Source organism: Hyperoodon ampullatus (assembly GCF_949752795.1).
Source record: "Hyperoodon ampullatus genome assembly, chromosome: 13".
NCBI classification, from domain to species: domain Eukaryota; kingdom Metazoa; phylum Chordata; class Mammalia; order Artiodactyla; family Ziphiidae; genus Hyperoodon; species Hyperoodon ampullatus.
Window position 1 is genome coordinate 36,194,942 of NC_136926.1, and position 21,875 is coordinate 36,216,816.

Below are 21,875 nucleotides of genomic sequence, written 5' to 3' on the forward strand. Positions count from 1 at the left end.
GACAGACTCCCTCACACAGTTTGGAGGGGCACCTACACATCCTCTCCTTTGCAAAGACCAGGACTGCAACTTGCCTCTCACCTGACTGTAGCCCCCACTATCGCCCTGACGCCGACCACCGGCAGGAGCGAGCTGCTGCCCTCCCACTGTCAGACACGGCAGGTGGATGTTGCCCGGGGTCCCGTGGACCCTGCAGAAAGTGCCGGCCTGAGCACGCTGACCTTCTCCTCCCAGGACGAGTGGACCCAGAAAGAAAGTGGACGCCCATAGGGAAGCCACAGAGAGGAGATAAGGGTGAAGCAGGGGGACCCTGTCCAAAGGGCTGCACAGGTGAGAGCTGTGTAGATGAGAGGCCCAAGACTCTCCACAGGACCCCCGGCACCCCACAAGCACCAGCAGCTGAGCCCCCAGCGTTGGGAGGAGGGTGGGAGGGAGGTGCCTGCCAGCAGAACTTGCCACCCTGATCCCCGCTCCCTGCTCCTGGAGCCCCTGGAGCCCAGACCAGGGAAAACAGGAAGGATTTTGAATCCAATGAAAACACAGTTTTAAAACAGTGTGTTCTAAATTTTGAAATTGTGTGGAAACTTAGGAAATCAGAGTGTGGGAGTGAGGGAGAGGAAGACCTTCCACGTTCACAGCTCTAAAGCCGAGGCTTCTCAGTAACATGGTTATGAGAATTATTTCAGCCATTATAATGACCAAACTAAATCAACTACATCATGATTTGATGGCTTAGGTAAAAAGCTGCTGTTTCTACAGGAAAAATAGAACTGAACTAATAGCTCTATCAATTCAGTGATGCTGATGGTCCTCCTAACTCAGAGGAATTCATCCGTCACCTGCTAAATGTGAGCTATTAGAACACAGAGGATCAATAGAAAAGACTATTCAAAGTTTAGTTTTATAAAATTAATATTCAACATATTAATATAATAAACTTAAAAATCTAGATTTTAAATCCTTGAAGTTTAGCTTTAAAACCTTATTTTTCTAATTTAAAAACCTAGCCATTGAAAAAATTAATTTTAAGGGTACCTTAATAGTGTAACTAAGTTCCCTTTAACTTGTTAAACTGTATTTATAACATATTTGCTTTCCATTTTAAGTACTACTATTGTCTGACTTAACCAACAAAAACTTTCCAAGAACTTAAATAACTTTAATTACCTATAAAACTAAGTATACAAAATTTTGAGTTCTCTTAAATGTTCTCAAATTGTACATAAACTTAGTAAGACTTCAACATAAAAATCACAATCAATTAGACATTTTAGTTAGAATCATAAGCTATTACTAGGATTAATTATCTAAAACATTACAAGTACATAAAAATCAAATATGCACAGACTCCATAATGCAAAAATACTCATTTTACCTAGATGTAGCTGCTAGAGCCTGAGACTGGAGTTCTAATACCCATGCCAGAATGAGAGGCATGGATTCGGATTGTTTGCGATGGGAAGCTGCACACCAAGACCTCAGCACAGCGCTGGGATGCACAAAAGGTGGTTTAGGCAAAAAAAAACAAGGATAGAAAAATATCACCAGCTGACATGGAGAAGCTCTACTGAAGTTCGCCATCTGCCTGGGAGTGGCTCTGGGGAGAAAAACAAAGTTAATGGGTTCCTCAAGCCAGTACCGCACACTCGTGGGTTCCACGTTTACAACAAGCACCACATGGTATAGGTATCCCAAGCCAAGAGTTCCCATAAAAATGGCCAGTGTCTGGGCCCCAGAGAAGCAAATGTAAAACGACACTACAAGGAACTTCTGTGTCTGCCCACAAAGGATTGCTGTTATGGAAATTATCCTCCCACCATAAACAACTAGAAAACCAGGCACAATATATGTGGAAAAAAACTGTTTGGAGTGTTGGCTAGTGAACATGCAGGGCTGTGATGCCCCAGAGAAAGGGAAACAGTAACGAAAGACCTGTGATTTCTCCAACTTGGTGCCTGGACAGAGTGTTCAGGCTGCAGTCCAGCCAGAGGGACCGAGAGAGAACCTGTCAGTCTCACTGAGTTGAGGAGATAGAGACTGAAGTTCAAGGAGGCTGAAGTGGCTGGGATTCATGGGAGAGGGCAATGGAGGGAAGAGTTGCACAGAGAGGAGCCACAACTACTGAGCCCACGTGCTGCAACTACTGAAGCCCGCGTGCCTAGAGCCTGTGCTCTGGGAAGAGTTGCACAGAGAGGAGCACGGGCTGCATCAGACAGGTCTCTGGCTGAGCGCTGCTCTGTGAGTGCGGGAGAACCCTGGGAGGTGGGGGGACAAGGAGTCCTGGGAGCTCACACAGACTGGGAGCAGTTCTCCTCCCCACCAGCCGGAATGAAAATGTTCAATGTAACACATGGAACGTTGGGTAGAGGCCTCAGAAGTTGCTCACCTTAGTAGTGGGGCTAAATTAACTCTAAACTGAAAGCTGCCCTGGACACACTCTCACAAAGCTTGAAAGCAAGCCTCCAGAGGATCAAATATCTATGGTCACCTAATAGTGTGTCAGGACAAAGTGCAGCACACTTTAAATGAATGCATCATCCAGCAGTGTGAAATTCATAACAGCTGGCATCCAATCAAAATCAGCAGGTGTGCAAAGAAACAAGAAAATATGATTGATAACCAGGAGAAAAGTACATTAAATATAAATAAGTTCTGTGGATGTAATGTACAGCATGCAACTATTATAACAATAGTTAATAATATTGTATTGCATATTTACAAGTTCCTAAGAGAGTAGATGGTAAAAGTTCTCATCACAAGAAAAAGAAATTCGTAACTATGTGAGGTGTTGTTAACTAAACTTATTGTGGTAATCATATCACAATATATACATATGTCAAATGATCATGTTGTATACCTAAAACTAATACAATGTTATATGTCCATTATATCTCAATAAAACTGGGAAAAATACTTTATACACAAATTTTATGGAAGTATCAAGAATAATTCATTATTAATTTAATACAATTTGAGCAGATAATGAAAATTCAAAATAATTTTTAGTCATTTTTAACACAATGCAATCCCAACAGCAAACGTAATCATAATTTCAATAAAAGATGCTTAAGTAGCTTTTGAAATATGATGAGCTATGTATATATAAGTTATTTGTTGGTAGCTTATAGGTATGTAACTTGAAATGGCATTGCTATAGTTTTATGATCATTAATCTAAGTTAGCAGAAGTCCACAATCTAATAAAATGATACATGAGGGAAAAAAGTATATTAATAAAAACAAAGCCAGAAATGACAGAGATGATTGAATTAGCAGACATGGACCTTAAAACATCTGTTATAACTATATTCTATATTTTCAAGAAGCCAGAGGAAATACTGAATATGTTAAGTAGAGACATGGAAGAATACCAAGGCATATCATAATGAATTTGCTGAAAAACATTGGTAAAGAGAAAGTCTTAAAAGCAGCCAGAGGGAAGAAGACAAATTATGTACAGAGGAACAAAATTGAGACTAACGCAAGACTTCTCATGAGAAGCTATAAAAGCCAGAGGACCATGGAGTGAGATCTTTAAAGTGCCAAGTAAAAGCAAACCAAAAACTCTCAACCTAGCATTCTCTACCGACTGAAAATATTATTTAAAAATTAAGGCAAGGACTTCCCTGGTGGCGCAGTGGTTAAGAATCCGCCTGCCAATGCAGGAGACACGGGTTCGAGCCCTGGTCCGGGAAGATCCCATGTGCCGCGGAGCAACGAAACCCATGCGCCACAGTGACTGAGCCTGTGCTCTACAGCCCACGAGCCACAACTACTGAGCCCACGTGCTGCAACTACTGAAGCCCGCACGCCTAGAGCCTGTGCTCTGCAACAAGAGAAGCCACCACAATGAGAAGCCTGCACACCACAACAAAGAGTAGCCCCCGCTGGACGCAACCAGAGAAAACCCGCGCGCAGCAACGAAGACCCAACACAGCCAAATATAAATAAATAAATAAATAAATAAATTTATTTTTTAAAAAATTAAGGCAAAATACTTTACAGTATCTGTCAAACTAAAGCAGAGAGGTCCGCCACCAGCAGATCTGCACTGTAAGAAATGTTCAAGGAAGTTCTTCAGACAGAAGGCAAGTGGCATCAGATGGAAATTCAGATCAACAAAGAATGAAACGTAGCGGAAGTGGCAAACACGTGGGCAAATATGAAGTACATTTTTCTCATTTGTATTTTCTTCTTGCTCCTAATGCACCTCTGCCAGAGGCACCCTGGCCCGGCCTGGTACCCAGCACCTGTACTTGGCCAGCCCTAGGGTTCCAGGCCTCACCATCAGTACCATCAGAGGCGCTGCTTAGGGATAGATGCAGTCCCACCAGGATAATGTGCCAGCCCTTCATCCCTCTAGTCTCAGGAAGTCCAACCTTACCCAGGGCTGGACCACTCAGGAGGCTCCTGCAGTGTCTGCATGAGAGCAGCGGCCGAGGAGATGAGGATGCACTGACCAGAGAGACGTTTCGGAGGTAAATGGGCAGGGCTGGGGTAGAATTGCTCAGGAGGACTCACCTACCTACCCTCTGCCTTGAGTAGCTGGATAGATGGTGTGTCCTCTGAAAGGGGAGCAGCCCAGAGATAGAAGGAGCAGTGTGAGGCTGGGGGGGGCGGGGGTTGCATTACGGCAAAATTGTGAGTTTCCTAAAAGCTCGGGTAGGGTAAGAAATTACTGCTTTTAGAAGATATGAGGTACAAAAAGACTTGACTGAAAGAGAAGGAAGCAGTATGAGATGAATGACCAGAAAGCAGCAGAGGATGATGTTTAAATGATTACTGGGCTTGCATTCTCAGAACAAATAAAAGAGAAAGTGTGAGTTAAAGTACTGGGAACTATGAATCCTTATGCTGTACGTTAAAACAAAACAAAAACTTTCCCATCTTTGTGGTGCATCAATATATCTACGTCAGGAAAGCAAATCTTGTACAATAGAGGAATTACACTCCAGTTGAATCATAGAATCAGGAATTTTCTTTACTGCTTTGGCAGTTACAGGAACTATGAAGCATTTGTGTTGCAAGGTAACATTGCATTGTTATTGCTCAAACAGTATGTTCTTGTTACTTCTAAGTATCCACCGCTATCAAGCAAAAAAAAAAAAAAGATTTATGGATTAATAGTACCACTGGCGCCGTCTCAAAGTGTTTATTATGTCCAACTCTGTTGCCCTGCTCTCTTACACACAGCAAGACGTTTAGATAAAATACACAGATTTTATGGAAGATTACATGCTTGAAACACAATGACTATTATGTCGTGTCTTCAGATGTTTGCATTTTGACCTCTACCTTAGGGCTTTAGAGATGAAGTTATGTAAGAAAAGTCTTAGATGATTTAATACGCTTCTGAAGAATCAACTGATATATGTACATGAAAATCTCAAAAAATTTACATGAAAGTTTCCAAAATGACCTAGCTCATAGTTATTAAGATCTAAGTGATTTTTCACACTATTTCTTTACATACATTATTGTAGTCTAGTGGCGATAGACTACTACTATTGTCTTATTATTAGAGATAATAAGACAATACTTGTGACAAAGCTCATTCATGTTCTGGGGGCACCCAGAGACAGTACACACGCCCTGCTGTCCCCACTTAAGGGCAAATTTCTACATTCTGGAAAAGGTATGGAGCAACACACAACCAAGTTGCATTTAAAACACTTTGGCAACAAAATACACCCTGCTTTGAATAAATCATGAAAGTAGCTTTCCCCTCCCCTGATTTCAAGTTTCTGTGGTTTCCCCCTTCCCTCTCCTCCCTATTTGAAGAAGGGCGGAGGGCATAACCTATAGGAACAGGACTACAGCCTGAAGGGTCACTGGTGCCATGATATCTCAGGAAAGCCTCCTATCCTGCCTGCCCTGACCTAGTTCTAAGCTGGGTGAGAAGGTGGCACCACTGATGCCTCATCTCTGGGACTGGTCAGAGGGAAGAGCTTCCTTTCAGAGACCAGGAGCCCTGTCCCAGAATCACAGTGCTTTCTTATGTAGATTCTATTTTGATTGCTCCTGGGTTGATCTCTCGGTGATCCAAACACACCTGGCCCACAGCTGCCCATAGAAGCCTCCAGGCCAGCTGCAGCACATAGACTAACGACCCCACTCCACTGCCCTCTGCTCTTCACAGCCTCATATTCCCGCTGCAAAGCTCCAGCCAGGCCTCAGGACCCCCTCTGCTCTCAGACTGCTTCAGCACAGACCCCACCAGGTGGTGAGCTTCCCCACCATCCAGTCCCCACTCCCTAGAACGTCACGGGAAAAGTGCCCCTTCCTCCATACCACAAACCAGGACCACATTCCCAAGAGGATCTTTTTACTTCACTGAGAAGAAAACTGTGCAGAGAGAGGAGAATCAACTCCTTGCTAGGGCAGAATCTTAGGAGGAAGTTCCAGCCGTGTTGACATAAAGATAAGAATGACGAAAATGAAAAAAAAAAAAGTTTTCTTCTTGGAACTGGAAGCGAAGGCAATTACCCCTATCTTATACTAGTAAAAATGCAAGACACCGCCTTTTCTGCTCATTCACTCATCCAACAAGCATCGACTTAGCAAAGGTCTGGATCAGACCGTCCTCCTCCCAGCCCCCCCGCCCCCCCGCCAGGCCCCGGCCCCGAGCAGGCCAGGCTGCCCCTCAGCCTTTGAATCCCCTGCCTTCTCTCCAGGTTCATGTTGATGTAAATGGAAAATCACAGGCAGCTTTGGCCTCTGCACAGGCACTCCCAGAAGTCACAGAATTAAACTGGGGTGAGAATTGGGTTTTTTTCTCTCTCCCTGGATGGAGGGTGAGGTCAAGATGGGAGCTGTGTAGGTGGCTGGGAGGGGAGGGGAGAGAAGGCAGAGGGAGAGGGAATTCTTATGAGTTTCTATGCATAACTTCATATCTATAAAGAATTAGACTATTTTGTGTAAACGTTTTTCGTTGGACTTTTTCTCCATTTTACATCTCCTCAGGCTTTTAATATTACTTTTGTTTCTCATCTAGGCCACATTATGCTTGTTAACATTTCAAAAAAGTTGCTGTGCTCTCCTAATGCTGTATTAAAGGAGGTCATTGCCTTAAAAAACAAGGCACCAAAGAAAGATAAAAGCTGTAAGTAAAAATATAACGATAAACGATAAAATATAACGATAAAAAAATATAAAGATAAAAATTTAGCTTGAGTAATAGAAAGTTTTTATTTGTGTTTTAAAACAGGCTCATGCTAAAATCACTCTATCCTATAAAATAGGGACACTTGGATGTCCCCAGTTCTGCTAGAATCTGAGTCAATGACATTTGAACCACTTTTTTGAAGTGGAAGCAGATTGATTTCTGACAGAGCAGAGATGCAGAGGTAACTGGTTCCATTTCCACCCTAATAATACAAAACCAAAATAAAGGGGAAGGTTTACCTCCTCAAGGTTGAAGTAAGTGTTCAGGCCTCTGCTGATAGATAATTTAAAGCAAAATAAATCAAGACACTAGGCGAAGTTAAAAAAAAAACAAAAAACAAAAAACAAAACATTACTTGATATGCTTATTACAGCGGTATAATATAGTGATATAGTATATTATTATTATTGTATTATTTGTATATTATATATTTATATTTAGAGATATAGTTGTATATTATTATTGTATTATAGTTGTATTGTATTGTATTGTAGTTGTATATAATCAAGATACACCCATGATAAAAATTAGGGGACTTGAACTCTCAGAAAATTGCATAAAGACCTTAAAATAGTAAGACATTTGGAACCACGCCTCATTTCTATGGTAGCCACAGCTACAGAAATGCAATGTGTTCCTTGTTAACACAGGAAGTTTGTTACAAAGACATCATTCAAAAGAAGAGTCAAACTCTGGAAACTCCCTTTAAAATGAAATGGGGGAAAAAATAAGAAAGCGTTTACTTCTCTAACCTTTAAAGTGTTTTATGCAGAAATTAGAAAAGTCACTGCAAAAAAAAAAAAAAAATCTAATCCAGTTCAATTCTACTGTGGACCTCTTGCATGAGTCCTTGAGGATTTCACACCACAACTGCATGACCTTCTCTCTTGCTAAAGGTAGCCCTCAGCCTGTACAAAGGTACACCTTAATTTCATGCCTCTTCCACCCAGGCTTTCAAAGTGCTCACCTTGAGTAAGTGGCAAAAGTTGTGCTAAGCAGGTAAGGTCTTCAAATGAGTCAAATATTGATCAGAGGTTTTGGGAGAACTTCTCAATACTTGACTCCATATATGACATAGAGGTCAGTCTGGCTGTTATTTTTATTACTCATTTATTCCTTCCACACGTATTTATTGGGCACAGACTGTGAGGATATAAAAATGAACCAGCAGGGGCTTCCCTGGTGGCGCAGTGGTTGAGAGTCCGCCTGCCGACGCAGGGGACACGGGTTCGTGCCCCGGTCCGGGAAGATCCCACGTGCCGCGGAGCGGCTGGGCCTGTGAGCCGTGGCCGCTGAGCCTGCGCGTCCGGAGCCTGTGCTCCGCAACGGGAGAGGCCACAGCAGTGAGAGGCCCGCATACCGCAAAAAAAAAAAAAAAAAAAAAAAAGAACCAGCAGGAGATTTGCCCTCAGGATGCTTACTTCTAACTGATGCAGTGACAGGAACGTGAAAAGCCATAATACAAGCCACAAGTTCATGAGGAAAGTACAGACAACATGCCATTATTATCCGAGTTCAGCGGAGGAATGCAATACTTGCTGTAGCATGAGGTAAGCACAGGAAGAAGGTGAGATACCAGATTCAGAAAAGGCTTTGTAGAAGTAGAAGCTTTTTATCTGAGCTTTGATGAGCAGGTGGGTTTAGCCATTTTGAGACTGATTAGAAATCACTCAGCACTGTGAAGGCATCCCAGAAGGAGACAAGTCTGCACAGAAGTGAGCTGGAATACATGCTCCCAGAGAAAGAAGATGTCCAGCAGAGTTCATCCTGTCCTTATTACAAGCTGAATTGTGTCCCCTAAAATTTATTTGTTGAAGTCCGAAGCCCCAGTACCTCAGAATGTGACTGCATTTGGAGATAGGGCCTTTAAAGAGGCAATTAAGTTAAAATAGGTCATTGGGGTGAGTCCTCATCCAATATAACTGGTGCTGCGTTTTGTTTTTTTTTTTAATATTTTTATTTATTTTGTTTATTTATGCTGCACCAGCTATTAGTTGAGGCACGGGGATTCCTTAGTTGAGGCATGCAGGATCTAGTTCCCCAACCAGGGATCAAACCCGGACCCCCTGCATTGGGAGTGCAGAGTCCTACCCACTGGACCTCCAGGAAAGTCCCATAACTGGTGGTCTTCTCAGAAGAGATTAGGACACAGACAGGTACAGAGGGAAGACCATGTAAAGACACAGGGAGGAGACAAGCCATCTACAAGCTGAGAAGAAAGGCCTCAGAAGAAACCAACCCTACTGATACCTTGATCTTGGATTTCCAGCCTCCAGAACTGTGAGGAAATAAATTTCTGTTGTTTAAGCCACCCAGTCTATGGTACTTTGTTGGCAGCCCCAACAAACTAATACAGTCCCCATAGAGACTTTAGACATCCCCTGGTTTGGACCTGTAAGCGGATAGGGTGGGGGGTTGGCACAGGAAAAGAACCAAATGTAACTTTGGACAGAAGAGAAGCCATTTTAGGCCTAAGCCATTTTGTGATCTAAGCCCGGCCACAATGCTTGCCCTTGAACATGTCTCAGTAATAATGCTCTCAAGGGGACAAAAGAACAAAGGCTGTTATAATAGCAAAGATAATAAATCAGTTGTAAAGACTCCCAGTTCTGAATGGTAAAGATTAGCCTGAAGCACTTTCTGAGCTGTTTTGCAGAATTTAAACCCCTTTCAAGGGCTCAAACCACCAGATCAACTGGAACCCAAGGGATGATGTTGACTTTTTCTGACCTTCATGATTTCAATCAACTAAAGCTTGGACTCTGCCGACCTTTGCCCTAATTCTATGCTGAATTCTCCTTTGCTCAAGTCCTTCATGAATGTGCATGTACCCTTAGCTTAAAACTTCTCCAATTTTGCTGTTTGGGGAGACACTGCTTTGGGAAAGATCCCCGGTGTTCTCCTTACTAGCTGCAGGTAATGAATCCTTCCTTCTCCCACTCTTTGGCTTGGTTGTGTCTTTTGGTTCCATACCCACCAAGAAGTGAACCCAGTTTTGGGGTAAGAGACCGGGTTTGGTTTCCGGGCTCCCTACCTTGCTCCAGCTTACAACTCAGCCCAGCCATACTGGTGACTGGATCTCACCAGCGTGCCCTGGCCCGTGAGGCATGCAGATGGTGGAAAGCAAAATACAACAAACAGGCAACAATAAAGATCTCTTGAAGACCTACTAGTCACAGAGCACTGGGTTTAGCTCTGGATCACTGTATTCGCCTTCTCAGGCTGCCATAACAAAACACCACTGACTGGGCGGCATAAACAGAGGATATTTATTTTCTGACAATTCTGGAGGCTGGAAGTCCCGGGTCAAGGTTGTAGCTGATTCAATTTCTTTTGAGAGCTTTCTTCCTGGCTTGCAGATGGCTGCCTGATCACTGTGTGCTCACATGGCCCTTCTTTGGTGTGTGTGTGTACACACACACACAGAGAGAGAGAGAGAAAGAGAGAGAGACTATCTTCCTCTTTTTATAAGGCCACCAATCCTATTGGGTTAGGATTCCACCCTTATGATCCTTCATTACCTCTTAAAAGCTCTATCGCCAAATACAGTCACATTGGGGGATTAGGGCTTAAACATGTGAATTTGGAGGGGAACACAATTCAGTCCATAATAGTCCCTGATGTTTGTGTTGTAGCTACCAATTAATAAGTACTTACAACATGTCAGAAACTGTTCTAAGCACTTTACACATTGGTTCCTCCAAGCATATAAGGAAAATACTATTATTGGACTTCTTTTCCAGATGAGCAAACTGAAGCACCAGGAGAAATTTCTGCCCAAGGCCACATAACTAGTAAGAGGTTAAGCTGGGTTTTGAATGTAGGTATTTAGGCTCCAAAGTCCATGTTTTTAATTGTTAATTATACTCAGCTGCCTCTCAGGTTAAATGTAGATAGAGATAGTTCCACTGTCTTCAAGGTAGGCTAGAAGCCTCACCATCCTCTCAACTTTACAGGGGCACAGGTAGGAGAGGGGTGGCACCTGGGCATTCCAACAGGCTGACCTGCTGCAGAAAGACACCCTCCCCACACCACCCATAGACACACACACTCCAGACACATGGAAATGATGGATAAAATGTAACAAGAATGTGTTTAATACATTTAGAGCATGGGAGAAGAAAGAGAAATCTCTGGAATGTAAAATCCTTGAAGACAAAGACATTATTTTCTTCATTTCTGATTCTCTAGGGTTTAGAATGGTGCCTGGCACACTCAATAAATATCTGTTGAATGAAAAAAAGGTTTTAGCGGCTGGAAATGAACAGAAAACTCAAAGCCAAAGTAGTGTGCAAGAGTAAAACTGAATGGATAAAGGAGGTCCTGGAATCTGACACAAGCTTTAGGATTTGGGAGCCAGGGTTTTGATGTTCATACATCAGATGTTCATTGATCAAACCTGTGATGTTCACACATGTCAAAAGATGAAGCCACTAACCTCTGTAAGAAGGACTCCCTGTATAAGGCTGAGGAGTTGTCCCATCTGTAAAACAGAGACCAGGACATTCCAACTGGGCAACCAGTCTTGAGAAGCCACAGGAGGCTGACCTGCTCTCTCTGTAATTTGTCTACAAAACCCAAGGAAAGTGGACTCTCATGGAAAACAACACCCACCTCAGATGAGCTCACAGGTGAAAATTACAAACCACCCAGGAAATGAACCACCCCAGGGAAGAACCACAAAAGAGATAATTCCCATCCAAGAACTAGAGGCAATAGAACAATCTGAAAGAATCTTTAAAATAATTGAGTTTGAGTTTGAAAGGTTGAAAGAGGTAAAGGAAGAAATACAACGTATAAAGCAGGAACAGGATATTATGGGGAAAAGAACAAGTGAATTTAGGAAAGAACAAATAGAAATCCTACACATGAAAAGTAGATTACCTATTGGAACCATAAAAAAAGAAAAAACTCAGTTAACTAAAAAGAGAATTAATGAAGTGGAAGAAATACTTCAGAATTCAGACTAGAGATGTAAGGAAGAAAACCATAAAAATCATTTAAGAGACCCAGAGACTAAAATGAGAAATACCAAATACATCAAACTAGAGTTCCAGAGAAGAGAGTAAGAAGAACACAAAATAACATTATTGAAAAAGCATGGAAATTTTTTCCATAACTAAAGATATGCGATGAAGCCTGTATCATGAGCAAAATAAGTAAAAAATAAATCCACACCCAGACCCCTCAGAATAAAATGCAGAATATCAAAGACAAAGGGAAAATATTAGAACTACATGTGTGAATAAAACCAGGCTATTGAGAAAATGGCAGTAGGTGTAGAGAGCGGGTAAGTGGCCAGTCTATGCTTCGTTCTTGCCCATTCTTCACAAATTTTTATTTCAGAGGGCGAAGAGGACCCTGCTTTGACAGGGGAATCAGAGCTCTGCCTTGTCAACAGTGAGAGGTGGATAGATTAGGAGGAAGACAGTTCAATTACCATTTTATTACAGTCTCAGAAACTATCTCAAATACAGCATTTAAAAGGACTGACTCTGAAGTGATGCCAGTCTATTATTTGTAACTCAGTTCACATTTCTCTCAACTTAAAGCCTGTTCAGTTTTGGATAGATGCCCAAGCATGTTCTTTATCAAAGGTATATTAAAGAATGAATCAATCAGTGAACAAGTTTCACTGAGCAGCATCACTTGTTTATTCCAAAAGAAAAATTTATTGATTATCTACTAAGAGTAAGATACTTTGTTAGAAATTTTAGAGTTAAGAATTATGAAAAAAAGAAAAGAAAAAAAATGAGCCATGAAGACATACAACAGGACAATGAATAATGGGTTTGAACTGGTTTAGATATGATGATCCAGGCAGAGGGTTTAGCAAGTGCAAGGGCCCTGGGGCAGGTTGGCACTTACCATGTTTGAATAACAGAAAGTATGCCAATGTTCCTGGAACACAGTGATTGAGGAGAAGGGTAGTATAAGGTCAGCAAGGGAAGCAGGACTCAGGCCATATAGAGTGGGGTTAGGAGTTTGGATTTTATTCTTAATCCAATGGGAACCCACCAGAGGATTTTATTTACTTATTTATTTAGGCTGCGTTTGGTCTTTGTTGCTGCACGCGGGCTTTCTCCAGTTTCGGGGAGAGGGGGCTACTCTTCGTTGTGGTACACGGGCTTCTCACTGAGGTGGCTTCTCACTGAGGTGGCTTCTCACTGAGGTGGCCCATGTTGAGGAGCATGGGCTCTAGGGGTGCGGGCTTCAGTAGTTGTGGCTCGCGGGCTCTAGAGCACAGACTCAGTGGTTGTGGCGCCGGGCTTAGTTGCTCCGTGCCATGTGGGATCTTCCTGGACCAGGGCTCGAACCTGTGTCCCCTGCACTGGCAGGCAGATTCTTAACCACTACACCACCAGAAGATTTTAAGCAAAGAGACAACATGAGTTAATATTTTTTAAATGATCACTGTGGGTGCTTAGTGGAGAATGGATTGAGGAGGGACAAAAATGAAAGAAGGAAAAGGAGTTAAATTGTTCTCCCACCAACTCAAGAGGGAATTGATGACAGCTCTGACTATAGTTAGCAACAGAGATGAAGAGAGGCAGACAGATCTGAGATATAATTCGAGGACAAAGTTTTGTTGATGCAATGGATGTAGTGAATGAGGGAAATAGAGAAAAAATCAAGGATAACTTCAAGGCTTTTGGCCTGTCCCCTGGAAGGGTGGTGGTATGACTGTTTGAGTTAGGAAAAAATGGGGAAAAACAGGGAAATCAATGATCCCATATCGGGCATGTAAATTTTGAGATATCTATTAGACCCACAAATGGATATGCCAGGTAAGAAGTCAGACAAAGTCTGTGGTTCAGGAGAGGTCATAGAAGAGAAGGGTATTTAGAGTCGTTGGACTACAGATGCTACCAACAGCCATGGGCTTCCAAGAGAGAACCACCTCAGCAAAGAAGGAAGTGAATGTACTTCCTAGTACATGCCCACATTTAAGTTCCAGAAGAGGAGGAGGAACCAGCCAAGGCAACCAGGAAGGAGTAACTTGGGAGGTAGGAGGGCAACTAGGGAGCCTCAGGGAGGCAAAAGAAAAGAACATTTGCTCATCCCAAATGGAGTGGTCAACTGTATCAGATGTGCAGAAAGTCGGCATGAGTTTAGCTTTAGTGTCAGAAGCCTTGGAGTGGGTTTCAGAGAGAATGGAAGATAAAACGTGGGGACACGGAGTACAGATAATTATGTCAAGTACATATTTATTCTGCATGGGGAGTGAAGAAATGAGATGGTAGCTGAAGGGGGCTTGGAGTAAAGGGGGAGTTATCTAAGATGATAGATCAGAGATGGAAAGATGCTGATGAGGCTGGTTGAGTAGAGAGGGAGGAAGCGAAGGTGCAGACTGATGCCCTTGAGTAGACAAGACGGGATGACGTCCACATGAGCAGGTGTGTGGCTCTGCTTGGACAGGGACCCATCCCCTTGGCCTTAATAGGACAGAAGGTAGAAAATACGAGCACAGAGGTAGGTAGTTAATGGTGAAATGATGAGGAAGTTCCCATCTAATCGTTTCCATCTTCTTCACGAATTGTGAGGCTAAGTCATCAGTTGAAAGTGAAGCTGCGGGAGGAAGGTGGAGGGTTGGGTTAGTGACTGAAGAGAGAAAAAGGTAGGATATAAGTATCTTAGCCGCCTGGGAATTCCCTGGTGCTGCAGTGGTTAAGACTCCACACTCTCAATGCAGGGGGCCCAGGTTCGATCCCTGATCCAGGAACTAGATCCCACATGCATGCTGCAACTAAGAGTTCACAGGCCACAACTAAGAAGCCGGTGAGCTGCAACTAAGGAGCCCACCTGCTGCAACTAAGGAGCCCATGTGCCACAGCTAAGGCCCGACGCACCCAAATAAATAAATATTATTATTTTTTTTTTTAAAAAGAGAGAGTTCAGTTTGGGGCATGGAGAAAGCATTTTAAAAAATAAATATCTTAGCAGAAAATGTGGTAGGGTTTCTAGGAGGTGTCAAGGGCCCATTTGAAATATGTGTCGCATATTTAAGATGACACTGTCAGCACAGTTGTGCAACTTCTGCAATATTCAGCTGCACAAGTGTAGTTATGATGGAGCAGCTTTGCCCAGTGAGTAAATGGAGAAAGAATGGAGACGGAGGTGTGGGGGTTCACAGGAAGTGATCAAGTTGGACCATGGAGCCCAAGGCTGGGCAAAAAGGGTGAGAAGAACATTTGGAAAATGGTGTTCAATGGACAGCGGGTCCCAATGAGATAGAACCATTTGGAATTGAAGCATTTTAGTAAGTAGGCCAGAGGACAACACATTATTCAGAAAGTGGAATCCTTAAATCCGGGATATCAAAGACTGGTTTTTTTCCCCCAACCTCCCCTTGTGAGTAGACATAATAGATAACAATCTGTGAAATGAGATTCCAGAATTAAGAAAGTTTTGTTGTCCTCACCTTGCCCAGAATGTATCCCCTCACTTGCTCAGAGTTGTCTAAAATCACACAGGTAGAGAGCCATTACTCCATCATCAAGGGACTTCCTATTAAAATGTAAACCCTATGGGAAAGATGATTTATTCCAAACCAGGCAGGGACACCTCATCCTCATCTCTCTCCGTAAGTGTGTAGTGAGCTCCTCTCAGCCAAGGGCCCTGTACGGCCAATCCACCAGTGCACAGCATGGGACAAGACCAGCATTGCTCCCAACTTTATGTAACTGAGGTCCTCGCAAACTTCATCCTCAGGTGAGAATTAATTTTTCAGATTATTTCCAGAGAACAGGTTTTTATGTGGGAAAGAGCAGACATATTGAGCACCCAAAACAGAAGGTTTGGTCCTTCAGAGTTTGCCTGGGCCTGGCATTGTTTTCCTAAAGTTACAGCATAACTGAAAGTTTTGTAAAAAAGGAATAAAAAGCAGAAATACAGATTGAAAATCTTTCAAATGCATATAACCTTAGACACAGAAATTCAACAATTTGTCAAAAGGAAATAGAGATGATGTACTAAGATGTTTGAGTTAAGAATGTGCATCACAATATTATTTATAATATCAAAACATGAAAAAGCACTGTTAATACTAAAAATTGGAGATCAGTTAAGAAAACTATAGTAATCCACTGAGGGAACACTTTGTGGCAATATTGATTGATATATTGCTATTGCCTAATTGGAAAAGCAAATGCATCTTCCTTTTTTATCTTCTTCTTCTTTTTTTTTTTTTTTGTGATACGCGGGCCTCTCAGTATTGTGGCCTCTCCCATTGCAGAGCACAGGCTCTGGACGCGCAGGCTCAGCGGCCATGGCTCACGGGCCCAGCCGCTCCACGGCATGTGGGATCCTCCCGGACCGGGGCACGAACCTGTGTCCCCTGCATCGGCAGGCAGACTCTCAACCACTGTGCCACCAGGGAAGCCTTTTATCTTCTTTTTTTAAATCTAAAATCATACAAACAAATTGCAGAGGAAAAAAGATAAAAGACACATATATCAAACTATTAATGGATTTTGGGTGAGTCTTAGTTTGTATTGTTTTTTGCCTTTGTGCTTTACTGTGTTTTTGTACGAAAGCAAAAATAAATGTGAGCGTATTTAATCATCAAAGGAAATATCCAACTTGATTTTATTTCCTAATGTGCGAGATAAATATATATATATATATACCAAACAGCCTCAAAATTCTATCGTAAGACAATTAACTTTAACAAACAAAGCTTCTTTTAATTCACAGTATTTATTCTGACAGCATCTATCACAAAGAAGCAGTTGATGCAAACTGAATTACCTGATTGTTAAAAAAGAAATGATTCTTGTCAGAAAATAACGATGCCTATGAATAGACAAGAAGTCACAACATTCTTTTCCTAATGTATGTTTTTCTGATAACTAAATTATCCTACTTTGGAAAATGTCATTAATGCAGGCCGACCTTGAGGACATGCAGTATTTTATTTTTATTTATTTATTTATTTAGCGCTACGCGGGCCTCTCACTGTTGTGGCCTCTCCCGCTGCGGAGCACAGGCTCCGGACGCGCAGGCCCAGCGGCCATGGCTCACGGGCCCAGCCGCTCCACGGCATGTGGGATCCTCCCAGACCGGGGCACGAACCCGCATCCCCTGCATCGGCAGGCGAACTCTCAACCACTGCGCCACCAGGGAGGCCCAAGGACATGCAGTATTGTAAGGCTTGGCGAACATAGCTCTGGCATCTTCCTGGAGTCAGAGTGGGAGGAAATGCCAGGTGACAACTGCAAAGACCGCCATCCATCCTGCTGGACTCAGGAATCATCAGGCTGCCTGTGCTGTGCTGCCTTTTATCCCATTTCCTGGGCTTCCACTTTAGACTCACAATAGACCAAGAAAGGAAAGGATGGAGAGAAAGATGGGTAATGAATCCGAAGGTGGAAAAGTAGAGAAGATTTTAAAAGAAAGAAAAACAGGAGGTAGAGAGGTGAGACCATGTCACTTGTTGTATCCCCCTTGGAATAAAGGAGGGAGGGTGATTACATTTATTTTAATGAGACATTCATTTATTCGTTCATCCTCTCAGCAAACACTGATTAGGCCCCCACAATGGCCCAGGCCCCAAGTTATGACAAGAAAGAAAGGCATCTTTTTAATCTCGGGGAACACAGCCAGACCAGTAGTCTAGAATGTGCTTTCAGTTAATCCTCTGCTCAAGAACCTCATGACCTTGGCTCATTACCTAGAGCCATGAGCTTGGCTCCTGGTTTTCCAACCCCTGAAATCACTGTTTCCTCCATGTTCCCTAGCCAATCTGAATTGTTCTTTGCTGTTGATCTGTTCCACGAAGTAATCCTTAACTTTTCCCTCCAGGCCATGTGGCTATTTCTTCCTTGAACTCCTATTTCATTTATAATGGTACTATGTTTACATGTTAGAAGAAATCATTCTCTTTTGTTGTGTGTTTTCTACTCAGTTTGTAAGGTGGATCTTGTGGGTTCCTCACGCTAATTAACACTGAAATTGACATATGGTCAATACTGATTGATAAATACACCATTATGAGAAACATTTAGCTTGTCCTTTGGTAACTGAGAAATAACACAGAGCAGGTTATGATCGCTTGGTTATATAGAAAGGATTTATAGAAATGTGTTTTTATTATTATCATTTATTCATTCATTTATTTATTCATTCAATAAATATTTATTAAACATTCAATCATTAGGAAGATACAGTCCCTCATTTTCTGGTTGTTTTGCTTTTAACCAAAAGAGGGGAGTAAAATTCCGAATGGAATAGACAAAGATCAAGCAAGTAAGCTGACGAATACTTGGCTAAAGCCATCCTTGGCTATGAATGGCACCTTCTGCACAAAAACACATATTTTGGGTGTATATTTATTTAGGCAAATTCCAAGAAGTACCTTAAGTGCCTGGAGGGGAGGAAAGCTAGAAAGGACAAGGTATCTTTTTCTTTTCAGATTCTAACACAGGAAAAATATCCCACAGGTACTGATATTTCAAAACTAAAGCTAATCATCATCAGGCTCATCAATGTCAACACCAAACACGTCTTTAGCATCTCTGTGAACTGTGAACTGGGCTACATGTGAAGAGTAGAACATCGACCCTGCCCAGGAGGAGCTCAGGTGGAGAGAGATAAGAATGTCACCTGCGGCTTCCCTGGTGGCGCAGTGGTTGAGAGTCCACCTGCCGATGCAGGGGACACGGGTTCGTGCCCAGGTCCGGGAAGATCCCACATGCCGCGGAGCAGTTGGGCCCGTGAGCCATGACCTCTGAGCCTGCGCGTCCGGAGCCTGTGCTCCGCAACGGGAGAGGCCACAACAGTGAGAGGCCTGTGTACCGCAAAAAAAAAAAAGGATGTCACCTGCAAGTTTGCTGGCAGTGTCCAGAGGGTTGTGTGGGTGACCATCACCGAGAGAAGACAATCTTACCAGTAACCCAACGCAAACACACCCTGCTCTAGGGACTACAGAAAGGTGTCTTCATTGTACCGTTCAGTCATCCTGCAGTTCACACAGAGCCCATTCCATTCAGGTGTTCACTTTGTGTCCCTTCAACTTCTAGTCTCCCGCCCCCTTTTCTTCTTCCCTTACATCTCTGAGGTCTTTCCTACCCCTTTGCCCCCTCTGCAGGATCCCTGAAACACTGGACATTGTCCCAGGTTCCATGGTGCCTGGACAGCCATAGGCCCCCACTGGCAAATAGACCTTGCTCTTGCTAATGTTGACACCATCTCTGTAATCTGTGACCAAGGTAGTAACGGGGGGGTGACAAAGGAGGAGAAACGTCCTGTCCTGCAGTATATCCACAGCTAACTAGAATTCAAAGAAGAAATGTTATTGAAAACATTTCATTGAAATGAAAACATTGAAAACAAAGTGTTTGTTAGCAATAACTCTGGCTCTGAAAAATAAAAACCAAAAATAACAGTGACTTAAACAAAATAGTGTCCTGTTTCCCTCTTGCATAAAATTCCACAGGAAGGAGTCCAGTCCAGGAGCTACTTCATGAAATTCCCAGGAACCCAGCTCCTTCCAGCTCATTGCTCTGTCGTTTCTAGGATGTGACCATAGTCTTCATGATCCAAGATAGCCGCTAGAGCTCCTGCCATCAGGTCCCCATTCCAGACAGCATGAGAGAGGTCAGGGCAAAAAGAAGAGACAAGGAATAGAGGTCGGTTGTCTTTTGAGGAAGTTTCCCAGAACAACAGGACAATCATGATTACAACCCCTTAGTGAGAGGAGTTGTAATCACCTGATTACTCCAAGCCATAAACAAGCCGAGAAAATGGAATCTTTTCTGAGTGACCATGAGCCCAGCTAAAAATTGAGGGTCTTTCTATGAAAGAAGGAGAGAACAGATGTTGTAGGAGAACTAGCTTCTCAGCCACAAATAGCAAACAAGATGCTTTAGGAGTGGAGGAGAGTAGAGAAAGATCAATCTAAAACTAGGAGAATTGGAGATTACTTCATAGAAGATAGGTGGATCTTGAAAGTTGTAGTATTTGAACTTGTGGAAACGAAGAGAACATAACGGAGTGAATAGAACGAACAAATGCACAGAAGTGGGGAAATGTACATCCATTCTTTCATTTCTTTCTTTATTCGTTAAGTTTTTTAAATGTTTATTATGGAGATTTTCAATCATACATAAATGTAGAGAGAGTATAATGGACCTTAAAGCCTGTAAAATGACACAGTGTTAAACAGGATTTTCAGATGAAAATCAGTGCTGGTATGAAGGATGGATTGCAAGGAGGAAAAAAAAATAGGGAAATGGTTAAACGTGAATTTCAGAACAACCTGAGTAAAGAGCAAGAGAGAAGAGAATGAACGTATTTTGGCATCTCATTGTGCCACACACAGTATCTAGGGGTGGCTGACCTGGGCTCGGTTTCTAGGTTGCACGCAGTGGGATCAGAATTCGAATCTGTTCTGCTGGCCTCCTAGGCCTCTGTACTTGCACCTACACCACTGTGCCTCCAAGTCCTGACCTACAGGAGTAACAGAAGGAAAAGGGAAGAGGGAGCAGATGGGAGGATGCTCCCCAAGATCAGAATTTGGTGAGTAATTGAGGCGGGAGGGGGGTTGGGGGGGAAGGTGGGCGGAGCAAGCGAAGTCGGTGGAGCTTCACGTCTGAAGGGCGGGAAGATGGTGGTGTGTTTATCTGAGACGTGCAACACAGAAGAAATGGAGTTTGGGGAACAGATAAGGCATTTGATTTTGGATGTGTTGAAGTAGAATTGTTGTCTAGCAAGCAATTGTAAACCTGGGTCTGAAACTGAGGAAAACATCACGCCCCTATATACACGTTTAGGAGACACTGGTGCGGGTGTGACAGCAGGAGTGCAGAATGTGCAAGGCCTCCCGGAAGAAGGGACCTGTAAGAAGAAACAAGCACCAGACTCAGAACTTTAGTTAATGCCCATATTTCCTGGACGGAAAGCGGAGCCAGGGCAGCACCTGGAAAAGACTGTCAGAAAGCAGAAGGAGAAACAGGAACAGCGCCGTGTCCCAGAAATCGCAGGTGACAACCCCAAGATGCACGGGTGGCCGAGCGGCGACTGTCCCAGAGCGGGGAGGGTCGTCAGCGACTCTTCAGGAGCAGTGGCCTCCGCAGTGGTGGGAGAAGGACCCCCGTGGGCTGGGAGGGAACCGAGAGGAGCTGGCGGCGGCACGGTTGCACCTTCTTGCATCAAGAAATTCTCGTTGAAAAGAGGGGAGAGCTAGAATAGTAGCCGGAGAGGAGATGCAAGGTGGGAGGAAAGCTGCTCTTTTCAGCATGAAGGGTATGGGTCAGTCTGAGAGCAGAGAGGAAGGTGCCGTCAAAGAAGGCACAGTTTTTCGTCGGGGACAGGAGGGGAGGGAAGGAGGCCAGAGGGGAAGGAGAGAGAAAGCGTGAAGACAATTGCATCTCCTGATGTGCTTGGCGGGATTCCAGGAACTGGAGAGGTAGGTCAAGTGACAGACGGGACAGAAGCAGGGGGCGTGTGTGCTGACGGCTGGAGGAGCCTGGGAGGGTCTGGAACGGGATGCGGGAGCATCGTCAGGGGAGGCTGCCCGGTGCAGATCGCGGTGGGAGCAGCCGAGTGCGGAGCCGAGGCCCGGGCTCCGTGGGCTCAGCACTGTTTGTACCCCGGCGCGGAAACCTAGGGCTTTCCGGGGGGTGGCGAGGGGGAGGGTGTCCAGCGTGGTAGAAAGAGCTGAGCTGAAAACAAAGACTGTGGGCCCGCACGCCACAGAGGGCCCAGTGGAA